At 37.9% G+C, this 12,102-nt stretch overlaps 1 long non-coding RNA gene across 1 annotated transcript in view; it reads right to left on the reverse strand.

The window, feature by feature from the left end:
- The window catches only part of LOC308061344, a 38,882-nt gene extending 26,986 nt beyond the window's left edge, over window positions 1-11,896 (reverse strand). Inside the window, exons 1-2 of the long non-coding RNA XR_013927181.1 lie at window positions 11,848-11,896; window positions 1-11,817 (exon numbers count right to left, since the gene is read on the reverse strand). The exon at window positions 1-11,817 is cut by the window's left edge and continues 26,986 nt beyond it. This is a non-coding gene — a long non-coding RNA (uncharacterized lncRNA). The remainder of the gene's footprint in view (window positions 11,818-11,847) is intronic.
- Window positions 11,897-12,102: the final 206 nt, after the last annotated feature.

Raw genomic sequence — 12,102 nt, forward strand, 5'->3', positions numbered from 1 at the left:
GATGATTGTGGTGAAACAGGTTGTTCCCCTGCAGCCCATGGAGGACCATGATGGAGCAGGTACCTGCACTGCAGCCTGTGAAGGAACCCATGCCAGAGCAGGTGGACATGTCCTGAAAAGAGCTGCAGCCCATGTACAGCCTGTAAAGGATCAGTCTCCTGACAGAATCTGTGGCAGTGGAGAAGAGCCCACAGAAGAGCAGGTTTTCCGGAAGGACCTGTGGCCCCTGGGGAATCAGTACTGGGGGAGTCTGTTCCTGATGAACTATACCACATGGAGATGACCCATGCTGGAACAGTTCTTGATGAAATACAGCCCATAGGAAGGAACCAACCCAGAGCAGCTCATGAAGGACTGTATCCTGTGGGAAAGATCCCAAGCTTGGGCAAGGGAACAGCTTGAGGAGGAAGGAGCAGCAAAGGGGAGCTGTTGTGGACTGATCAGGACTCCCATTCCCCATCACCCTGCACTACTTGGGGTGGGGAGGAGGCAGAAGAATTAGGAATGAATGAGTGGAGCTGAGCCTGGGATGAAAGGAGGAGTAGGGAAAAAGTGTTTGATTTTTTGTTTTTGTTTCTCACCATATGAATAATTTTAATTCAGAATAAATTAAATTAATTTTCAACTAGTTGAGTCCATTTTGCCTGTGATGGTACTTGGTAAAGGATTTCCCTATCTTTACATTGACCCCCCCAACTTTTTCATATTTTCTCCCCTGTTCTGTTAAGGAGGGGGAGTGACAGTGCAGCTCTATGGGCACCTGGAAACCAGCCAAGGTTATCCACCACAACACAATATACCCAGATTTTAAGAACTGGATAAATTTGTGCCCCCAAAAAGGCAATTTCTATTCAATTGCTCTTCTTAACCCTGAAAAACTGTCATAAATTGTTCAAAAGATGTCTTTGTTATTCATATTATAATGATAAAAATAATGAAGGCATGTTTACATTTGGATATGACTAATTTTTTATATTTTAGAAGTGGCAGTATTGTCATTTCACAACTTACACTAATAACATGCAGTCTTGCCAGTCTGGGAATTGCAGTTTTGAGGTTGTTTTTTGGAAGGGTCAGAAATTAGTTTGACTAAGTATAGCTCATCTAGATTAATTAAAAAGTCTCACACAGCCCTATTTGAAGAATTGTTAGCGTGCAACTTACATTTCAAAGAACAAAGTCGTATCATTATCAAAGCATATATACAAAACAACCAAATGCAAAAAACCTGCCACTTGAAGTCAATTTCATGAAAAGTCCGATTTCTTTGCATTTTCACAGATCTAGATTCCAATCCTACAATGAGCTTTGCTTTAAAACTCATTGAAGTTATGGGATGCCATGAAGATGCAGGATTTTGTTTCTACTCTGCATGATTCCCGGGGGGGTGGGGGGGTGGTGGAAGTTTAAAAAATACCACATACAATAAGGAAAAAAATTGTGTTCTTGAATTCCTGCTTGGCTTGACTTTTATGACTTTTAAAAGGAGGTAGCCTGAACTAAAAGACTATACTTGGCTTTTCTGAGGGAATGAAATTATATTGAGACATGTTTGACTAAGTCGACATCAGTAACATTAAGCCATGAAAAACAGTAAAATCTAAGTGTAGGCTCTCCAACATAACACCTTTAATGCCTGGTTAATCTACAGGCCTGACTTAGCTGTGAAGTAAATTCCATTACTCAAAAATCATTTAGAAACATAGAATCACAGAGTCATTTAGGTTGGAAAAGATCTTTAAGATCCTTGAGTCCAACTGTTAACCTAGCACTGCCAAGTCCACCACTAAACCATGCCCCTAAATGCCACTTCTACGCATCTTTTAAATACCTCCAGGGATGTTGACTCCACCACTTCCCTAGGCAGTCTGTTGCAATGCTTGACCACCTTTTTGATAAAGAAATTTTTCCTAATATCCAATCTAAACCTCTCCTGTTGCAACTTGAGGCCATTTCCTCTTGTCCTATTGCTTGTTACTTGGGAGAAGAGACCCTCACTTCACCCTCCTTTCAGACAGCTGTAGAGAGCTATGAGGTTCCCCTGAGCCTCCTTTTCTCCAGGCTAAACAACCCCAGTTCCCTCAACTGCTCTTCATAAGACTTGTGCTCCAGACCCTTCACCAGCTTCATTGCCCTTCTCTGGACATGCTCCAGCACCTCAGTGTCTGTCTTGCAGTGAGGAGCCCAAAATCAAACACAGAATTCAAGGTGCAGCCTTAAGAGTGCTGAGTGCAAGCGGGACAAACAATTCTCTTGTATGGCTGGACACACCATTTCAGATACAAGCCAGTGGCCAGGTGTTGATCTGCTGGCTATCCCTGTTTCTTCCCTCATCATTCCCTGCAACTGGAAGGACAGGGGAGAACACTACTTGTGCTCCTGATCCCTTAACCAGTCATCCCAAGGCCCTGAAATCTCTCTTCATTGCCCTTGGACTTCCTGTTACAACTTCACCGCTGCCTGCCTGAAAAATCAATAATGGATAATAATCCGAGGGCTGTACGAGGGTAGGAGGTTTTCTCGTCACATCTTTAACCTGGGCCCCAGGGAGGCAGCAGACTTCCCTAACAAGTGGGCCTGCTCTCCATATTGGGCCTTCTGTTCCCTTCACAAGGGATTCTCCTGTGACAATGACCCGCCTGTTTTTTCTTCATGGAAGCAGTTTTGATGCAGAGTGTGGGATGACTTAACCTTGGCAAGACCTTCAGGCTGTATGAACCGTCGTCCTTGTTACTGTTTGGTTGCACTTGCAGAGCCTCACACCTGTTACGCACGGGCAGCGGGGCAGGTGGTGCAGTCATGGAGGAGACACACACTGGGCTGGGCAGGAACCTGTCGCCATTGCCCCCTGTCCCTTAAGGGGCTGTGTTCAGCCTGTCGTAGAGAGGATAGGGAATCCTCCCTATCATGTGTCCTGTCTGCCTGTTGGCCCTGTCTCAGGGAAGGTAGGGCATGGTTCCAGCAGTCTCCCTCTCTCCCTGGTACTCCCCAACCCACCCACCTCCTCCCAGAGCTCTGTCACTGGGCCTCTGCCCAGTTCCTCTGCCTGGGTTCACCTCCCACAGAAGCGCTCGCTGTTGCTGGACGGTACTGGCATAACAGCAGGGCACAGCTGGCAGGTGTCACCTGGGTGGCAGTGTATTCCCACCGGAGCTCTGCCTGGGCGGCTGTGTCAGTCATGGTGGGTGCAGAGCTCAGAGAGGCCATGGCTTTCTTCTGGGTGGGTAACATTGCTCCCTGGTCAGGCTGGCAGGGCTTCAGCACCCTTCCTGCACGCTCCCCTGCACAAACTGCTGCACCATGGCCAGGTCGCTTGTGCTCCCCAAGGGCTTCCTTTATATGTGGGGAGGCCTGACTGCCATTCCTCCTGGCCCTGCCCGAGTCCCATCAGCTGCTGTGGCACAAGCCGGGGGCTCCTGGCACCTCTTTTGGCTCCCCTGAGGTTCCCCTGGTTCAGGAACCCCCTGTACACCATGCTGGGATGCCTCGCTGCTGGTTGCACTGGCCGCAGAGCCACTCACCTTGGTGTCTGAGTGCTAGTTTTGCTTACACCATGTTTAAAAATTTGATTAACTGAAATGTACTGCAAGGAAATAGGAAATCTGCTATTGCAGCTCAGCTAACCAACAAGTAACTCATTAACCATGAAAGCTTTGGTCTGTTCACACCTTGAATCACTAGCATTCTGGTTAGAAAGGGCTGTCAGAGGACTGTAGTCTAAATTTCTACACCAATGTAAATATGATGCCTTATAATTAAAAATTTGAATTTATTTATTCTTACTTATCCAATTTGGCTTTTTTTGAGCTGTGTCAGACAAATGATACCACACATACGGACTACAAAAATTGATGCTCATGACTAAAGTCTGAGTTCATTATTATAGAATGATGTTACTCACCTGGTACCAATTAAAAAAACCCAATGATTCAATAACAAAAATGGCAGCTAAAACCATAATTATGATGGGAATCAAGTACTTCTTGTGTACTCAAGGAGTGTATAAATATGTTTACATTTCAAAGTGGTCAGTTTCCTATTCTTTGCTCTTAGCCACTCATTTCAATTTATTTCCTAATTTAGAAGCATACCTCAGGTGAGTTAATTATGACAAACATAATTAACATCAGTTCACAAATGCTTCTGATTACATTTAGTCAAACCTGTTTTTACAAACAGAACTGAGCCAGAGGGTTAATGGTAGCACACAGTGAATCTGTCATCATATTGCTGAATGTTGGATTATACTCAAGCTTGATAGAAGATACCAGTCACAAGAGATAAGCTATTAAAGATAGATACTATAGGATGTTCTGTAAATAGTCTTGGAAGAAGTAAGTACTGTCTGGCTAGCTGAATATGATTCACAACCCTTACTCTGCCATACTTAGACTTATAAAACTGTGGTGATTTGTGACTTCTTTATCAGGGACACTCTGACTCAAACCTAAGTCTTAAGGATTAATGAACGTCCATGTCTCTCAGTGTTGATGGGATATTGCCAGGAAAGGAAGCTTAAAACTGGTTTGGTTATTCCTCTGTTGGTATAGATTAGCGGAAGTATTACATTTGAATGGAATACAGCTTTACAGAGAACAACATGGCAATTTTAGAGTCAGAGGTGAGTAACTAATTCTAGTATCTACCTGTAGGAAGCTACTGACAAAGCAGATTAAACAAAATATGAATACAGTGCACGGACTGAATGTATTCTAGGTGTAGCCAAGCATGAATGAAGCACACATGTTGCCTGAAGTTAACAGTGGTGGACACAGTTCTGCCTGTTACTGTCAGCAGAGGGCTGGGACACAGGCAAATCCAGAAGTAATCACCTGTTTCTTTCCAGCAGGGTAGGAACAGATAGAACTGGTATCTTAAATAAAAATGATCTATCCATCATCCAGTCTTGTGTCATCACTTTGGGGAACTAAACCAAGGAAACAGTACACTGCTGACAATCAGCTAAATATAAATCTAGTCCTATGACTGTAAGTGCTATTTGAGATTAGTACTTGGCCATTTAACTTCTTTGAAACATATGGTTTCTATCCATGGAGTCAAACATGTCTACTCTTTTAACCAATGTGATGCATTGTATATGTATGTCTAGGAACAGGGCATGCATGCGTGTTTTCAGGGAATCATATTCATGGTAATTGACCACAATAAAAATGAGGACATTTAGCTTCATCAAGAGCAGGATGAGATTTGATTTTATGGACTCAGTTCAACATTTACTCTGTATGAACTACACGCTTACATTTAATCATTCATTTATTCATGAACAACCAGTAGATAAGACCCTTAGTCTGTGTTTCAATTAAAATAAATAAGTGACCATATAATGTGTGTCCTAGAAAACTGAAGACAAATTGCTGTTCTTCAGAAAGAAACTTTGAAGGGTAATGGAGATTACAAAATTGTACTATTGTGTTTAGAGGACGTACTTGTACCAGGCCTCTGAAACTATGCATACTTTCAGAAATGGATTTAATAGAATCTTTCATTGTTCTGATATATTAGTGGGCTGACACTGCAAAATGGTATCTCCTCTATTATTTGTATTCACCTTGGCAAGAATCCCATTGTGCAATTATATAGGGAAGGAATGCATTCCCTTCTCATTCCTTTCTGACATTCTGCCTCCTCCAGGTATTACCTTAGAATGTGTGTGGTTAAAGCAGACTAGGCAGGTATGCAAGCTGATTGACTGGGTGAATGAATCTAAATTAGAAGGAGAAGATATAAAAATAATAGGATAAGGTCAGAGAAAGAGACAGGACGCTATAGTGTATAGAGATTGCTATATATAAAAATGCTATATGTCTATTAAGTTCTCTCTGATGATGGCTACAATGAGCTGCAGCAGCCAATCTCACAAAAATGCTTTCTATCTGCAGCATTTCCAGAAATGTGCTTTTTCTTCTAGGCTTTGAAAGATGATATGCAAAGATTACAATTGCAACAATAGAAGTTGAGATCAGATTGCAAAACAAGAAGCAGTATTTTCGTTGATTTCTATCTCCAGCATATGTTCATAAACCAAGAAATAGAAATTATTTAAAATTCCACTTATGTGGAATTTATTGTTTTCATAAAGATGTATAAAAGGTGTGATTATTCCTGCTGCTCTATTAGGTGGAAAATGCCACCTTAATAAGGATTATTTTTCATTGTCTGCCTTCTACTGAGATAGAAAGAGTCCAGTGGAACTTGCAGGCTGTTTTGAATGCATGGATTGTAGGGACTACTCCTAGAGAAAGTTCTGTGCTACGTGACACACATCATATTTTTTCCTTATTTTTTTCTGTAAGCCCTATAAAAAATGAACTCATTTTCCTTCTGTTCAGATAAAGGGCAGCAAAGCAAAAGAGTGGAAATTCCTGTTTTAAGTGTTCTGTCACAGCAAAAATTTGCAGCAGAGGGCATGCCAAAGTACTTTGCTTGGCCACAGTAAAAGGGGTTGTATGCTACCTCTGAACACAGAAGTTACAGTATGTGGAGCAGCGCTGGTATGGCTGGCAACAGACAAGGAATGCAGCACAGTGAGAGAGGGAATCATGAATGCTCAAGATGAGGTTCCCAGCCAGCCATATCTTTGGATGATAGAGGAGCTGGTGTCCCAGCACAGAGCTGCAGTTAGTGTGTGTATCTCTGTCTGAGAGCTGTCCAGAGTTCCTGGGCATCCAGGTGGCCTCAGGACAATCGGGACTTTGTGAAGAAAAATATGTATATTTTGAAAAGGGAGAAAAGTGTAAGCAGGAAAAAGATCTATTTGTGAATCTTGCTATCCTCTGAATCACACAACCACCTGAGAGATAGTCAAGCTGTTTTCCCTACTCTGATGTCCTTGCATATTGAATTTTTAAATATATTTTCTTTCTAGCCACTCACAGATACAAAAGATGTTTATGTGCACACAGCCTCTTCTCTTTTTTAAAAGCCTTGCTACTCTCTTTCAGTGTTAGACATTGTAATCCATTTTTCTGCTTCACAGTGGGTTGATACGTAAACGAAATTAAGAACAGTATTAGAGTGTAGACTTGAGCTGAAAAGTTACCCCTTATTTCCCATGTCAGCTGTTGTCTTACCATATAATCTTAGGCAAATAATTTAACTTCTTCATGCTTCAATTCTCCAGAGATATATTGGCAATACTACACAGCTCAAATTGATTTGAAATGGAAAAACATCACATCCCCTCTCTCCTAATTTTCTAAATAAAATAGATGTTTCTAACCCAAAACATAATTATCCCCGACAAAAATATGACTTTTTTTCTGTATGACATTCAAACTCTCACCAGAAATTACAGACCTAAGGTATTCTAAATCTGTTACTTTAAACTTTAGTAGCGTGCTTTTCATTCACTAACTTCTTTGTATTTGGTGTCTGTTGCCACTAAACAGTAAATTATTTGGAAGGTAAGTATGTTGTGTTGCCTAGCATGTTAAAAGTACTAATCCTGGATTTTCACATACAATTATATATATTCATAACCCTGGTTAAAACTCATCTGGATGGAGAGACAATATGCACTCTTGATGGTAATTTCTTGAAACCAATTTTGAAATGGCTATCTGAGGGTATGGTTTATTTGTGTATTTATTTACAAGAAGCAGTAATATTAGAGGTGTGCAGGATTTGTAGCAGGTAGATTATATTTGTGAAGATACTTTACTGAGATTGTGAGTTGAAATGTCATCTAAGAGCTTGGTAAAAATACACAAGTTACAAGTCATAATCTGTCTGTAAATGCTTCAGAGAAGACAACTTCTACATGACTTTTTTTTACTTGCAATTAAGTTAAAAAAAATAAAAAGAAAATCTATAAAAGCAGAATACTTTTCTCCAAACAGAATAATTTAAAGTCTTTTATGAGATTATCCTGCTTCTTAATGATTGGAAAACATGTAGTATTTAAACAGAATAAAATTATATGCACATATGGTTAAGTGAATTTATCTGGCCATAACAGTATAGTCTTATTTTGTAAATGTAAATGTGCACATTTAGACGAGAATGATGTCTCTTTTAGTGCAAGGGGAGTATTCCAAAAGGAATTCTATTCCCGGCGTAAGGCTGCTGCAGAGGAGGCAGCCAAAATTCTGCAAATCCAATAATGGTATTGTAACCATTCACACAAACCCTCCTGGAGAGTGATCCACAAGGTTTTAATACTTATGTTGATTGTGTTCATGTCTTTTATCTCCTTCTGTTGGTAAACCACCATTTAAAACATAATTCTCTCAAAATTATGTCTTTCCTATCTGTAATATGTAACATCTAAGCTTACATCTCAAACCTGCAAATTATCTTTTGTCAACAGGAACAAAACAAATTTGGGGCTTCAGTCAACAGAAAAAAAATAAAATAGATATTTTCTAAATTTTCTCCAGATGATAGAGCAGGATAATACAGTTTACAAGATATACAAGTAACAGTTCTCATCATCATTAGATCCCCACTCATGTACAATTCCTGAAAAAAAAAACAACACCTTTTTTTTATACTGCACATTAATTATGACTCTAGAAAGTTAATTTAAATTAGGAAATATGTTTCAGATTTGTAGGGGAAACTAGAGGGGGAAAATTCTTTTTTCAGTTTTAGTTGGAAAGTTTTATAATCGGCAATCAACAGGGACTCTGATTTTCAGTGGTGGTCTTCACTTTCTATATGTTGCCACTAAGAAGCAGAATTTTCTTAATTTTTCCAATTTGTTTTTTTTTGTTCTTTGCTTGTTTGTTTTGTTTTATTTTGTTTGGAGGGTGTTGAGTATGTGCAGGAACATTATTATCATATATACTCTGAAAGATATTTAAGTTAATACTGAAAACAATTATCTTCCAAACAATCTATTAAAAGCAATAATAATTTTTAAACTTTTATTTTAAAATGTAATTTGTGTTTAAATACAGTGGGAAAATATTAATTCAAAGAAAAGGACTTTGACTATGAATGTGAACAGTGTGGTGTCCTGCAAACTTCAGGATTTATTGGTCTGGAGAATAATAAAATAAGGTTTTTGGGTATGAAGGAGAGAGATGAGAGAGAAATGAGAACAATGATAAAAAGCACAGGGTAGAAGAGAAACATTTAATACAGGCAGTGTAAAGGGGTCCTGAAAAGATTTGAAGGAAAATATTATCCAAGAGAAAGGTAAGTGGGAGTCTTACTTATCCTTAAAGAAAATATTTTCAAGTGGTAGTAAATTGTTTCCCATCTCTTCACTATTCTGTTACATCACACTAATTCTCCTTTTCTCAGTCAGTACCTGCCAGAATAGTTGAATTTTTTTCATGAGACTTTACTGGGTTTAGTTATTCTGAATTATTTTTAAGCCTAGCAATTCCAAAATATACAAAGGAAGTATAAACTAAACCCTGTCACTTTAAATTTTAAGTTTACGCAGTCATACTTCTGTGATCATTATGCCATAATTGTGCTTCACTATACAGTGAGTTTCGATTGAAACCTTATAATTCATAAAGCCTTACTAGAAGTACAAATCTAGATATTTACATACTTACTTTCTCTGGAGAAAAATAATTAGTGAAACATAAGGATAAGGACAGTGGAAAGTTAGATCTTGTTGCAGATCGTGTTGCTAGATGAATTTTATTTCAATTATCTTACTTATGCTATTCTAAGATTGTTAAATACAGATCTAATATATGAACACTGATCATGTCACTTCCATGATTCTCATCTTGCTCAGCTATCATTATTAACTTTCTGAGAGAGGTGAGTAGATTAAGTATTCACCTTGGTAAACTCTTTGTAGGACTAATTTATATTGTTTAACTTTTTTTTGTCTGGAAACATGTAACATTGATGTGATTGAAAATGCAGCCCTAAACACGTATAGAAAGGCACAGGATTTATTTAGTTATATAAAATAAACTAGTTTTCAGAACAGGAAATTGCTTTATGAAACAGTTTACAACTATGTTATTTATACTCCCCTTTTATCATTTATTTGCATTGCTGTCAGTGGCCTTTTTTCAATTGATACCATTCACCTAATTCATGGAGCTACTGCAGAACTTATGCTTAAGAGTTGCAAACATAAAGTACTGCATAATGGTACTTATATTTTATGTCTGTTATAAAACTTTAAACTCACAAATGGATCCAATAAGCTCTACTGGACAGCTTTGGTGTATGTCCAATAAGTTTTACTGTTACATTAAAAGTCTCGTGTCAAAGTTCTTCAGTTATTTTTCTCCTACGTTTCTCATCTGGGTTGCATTACAATAATATATTTTCATCATATTTTCACATGATCCTGCCTACTTCAGAGCTGAGACTTAGATCTGTTATTCTTAAACCTTTGAATAACATTTTCTGATGGTCTTTTAGTAAATATTTACAGCTACTGCCTTTGAAACACATTCCACAGCTGCCAGCTCTTACACATGATAAATGGATATTGAGATGTTAAGCGCTTACTTAAAAGCTATAGACCTAAGGGCCAATGTACCTGGCTTTCATTAAAAGCTGCATTACTAGACTTTCTAGTTTAAAATGTCCAGCTTATAGTTACTGTGGTTTCATGGGGAGGAAAACGGAAATTTCAAATGACAGAAAGAATCATTAAATGATCATCATTGTAAACATGTCAACGATTGCAGCTATGTTGTTATTACTGGTGAGAAGAAATGACAAGAAGAAATGGAGGAGGGGGAAAGAATAATAATTTGGAGTAAAAATCACAGCAGTTCAGATAAATATTGACCATAAAACAATTAGCAACTAGCCAGCTCTATGAGAAAATGGAATTTCTTTTAATGATGCATCAATATAAGTTTAATAGGAAATTAAAGCCTACAATCACCATGTATTCAGTTTTATTATTTGGGGGGTTTGTTTGTTTGTTTGTTTTGGAAAGCCAAACCCCTCTAACTAAATATCAGAAGCTAATCTTGGTTATTTTGGTAATATATAGACAAAAATATCTGAATATTTGATTTTCTCTTCATTTTCCCAACAACTCTTCATCTGACAGGTTTAAAAGCAGGTATTTTGGGGCCTGGATCCATTGCTTTGAAGATAAGACTTTATTACAATAAACCAGGAAACCTGAACAGTTGATTCTGGGTAGGAACTGAATTTATTTTTCTTGTCTGTTCTTCCTCAGTGTGTAGAGGAATTATTCCTACTCCAGTCAAATAAGCAAAGACCATAAGGACTGATTGTGCCTCTGAACAAGGCATTTTTGGTGATTGGATATGTGGGAAAATGGGGTGCATTGATATGTCACAAGTCTTTTTGAGCCAGATTTCTCTTTCATTATCATGGATTTTGAGATACAGAATGATTACTTGGATTGTAAGATTCTCATCTCAGGATTTATCATGTATGTGCAATACTTTTCACCTAAAAATCTGTTTGTGACTGGGATATGTACACACTATTCCAGATCACACAATTGTCACAGTAAGTTTGAACATAGCAGAATAAGCATTTTAAAACCATTAGGACTTTTCCCCCCAGTTGAAAGAAGAAATTTCAGTTTATGTCCAAAGAATTATTAGTGAATGTGTGCTTCAATTTGAAGAGCAGAGGTAACATCTAGATGTATCTTTGCTAAAAGACTCTAAACATTTATTCTTATTTTTACAATTCCTAATTAATAATGTATAAATTTGTGTTTTGTAAATAAATATTTCTATATAGGAAATTTTATAAAATACTTTGAAGTTAAAGATGCATGGCATTATATAAAAAAGCACTATTGTAAAAATCTTTTCCCAGAATATGGCCAGACAAATAAGAGATGTTATCTATCTATCTATCTATCTATCTATCTATCTATCTATCTATCTATCTATATCTCCATACATGAAACTATACAGAATGTAATGAAAGGACAACACCATGGATTTTAGTCCCTGTGATCAATTTCCCCGCCCCCCCCCCCAAAAAAAAAAAAAAAAAAAAAGAACAGCAGCTTAATTAACCAGGGGCATGAAGTGCTTAATTAGTTATTTTGGATAGACCCATTCTTATCTAGAATCTTCCTGTAAAAAAATATCCAACGAATAAATCTGTTTTGAAAAAAAAATTCTGATTGAAAAATTCCTGATTTGTGCCAGT

The sequence above is a fragment of the Falco punctatus genome, assembly GCF_963210335.1.
Source record: "Falco punctatus genome assembly, chromosome: 3".
NCBI classification, from domain to species: domain Eukaryota; kingdom Metazoa; phylum Chordata; class Aves; order Falconiformes; family Falconidae; genus Falco; species Falco punctatus.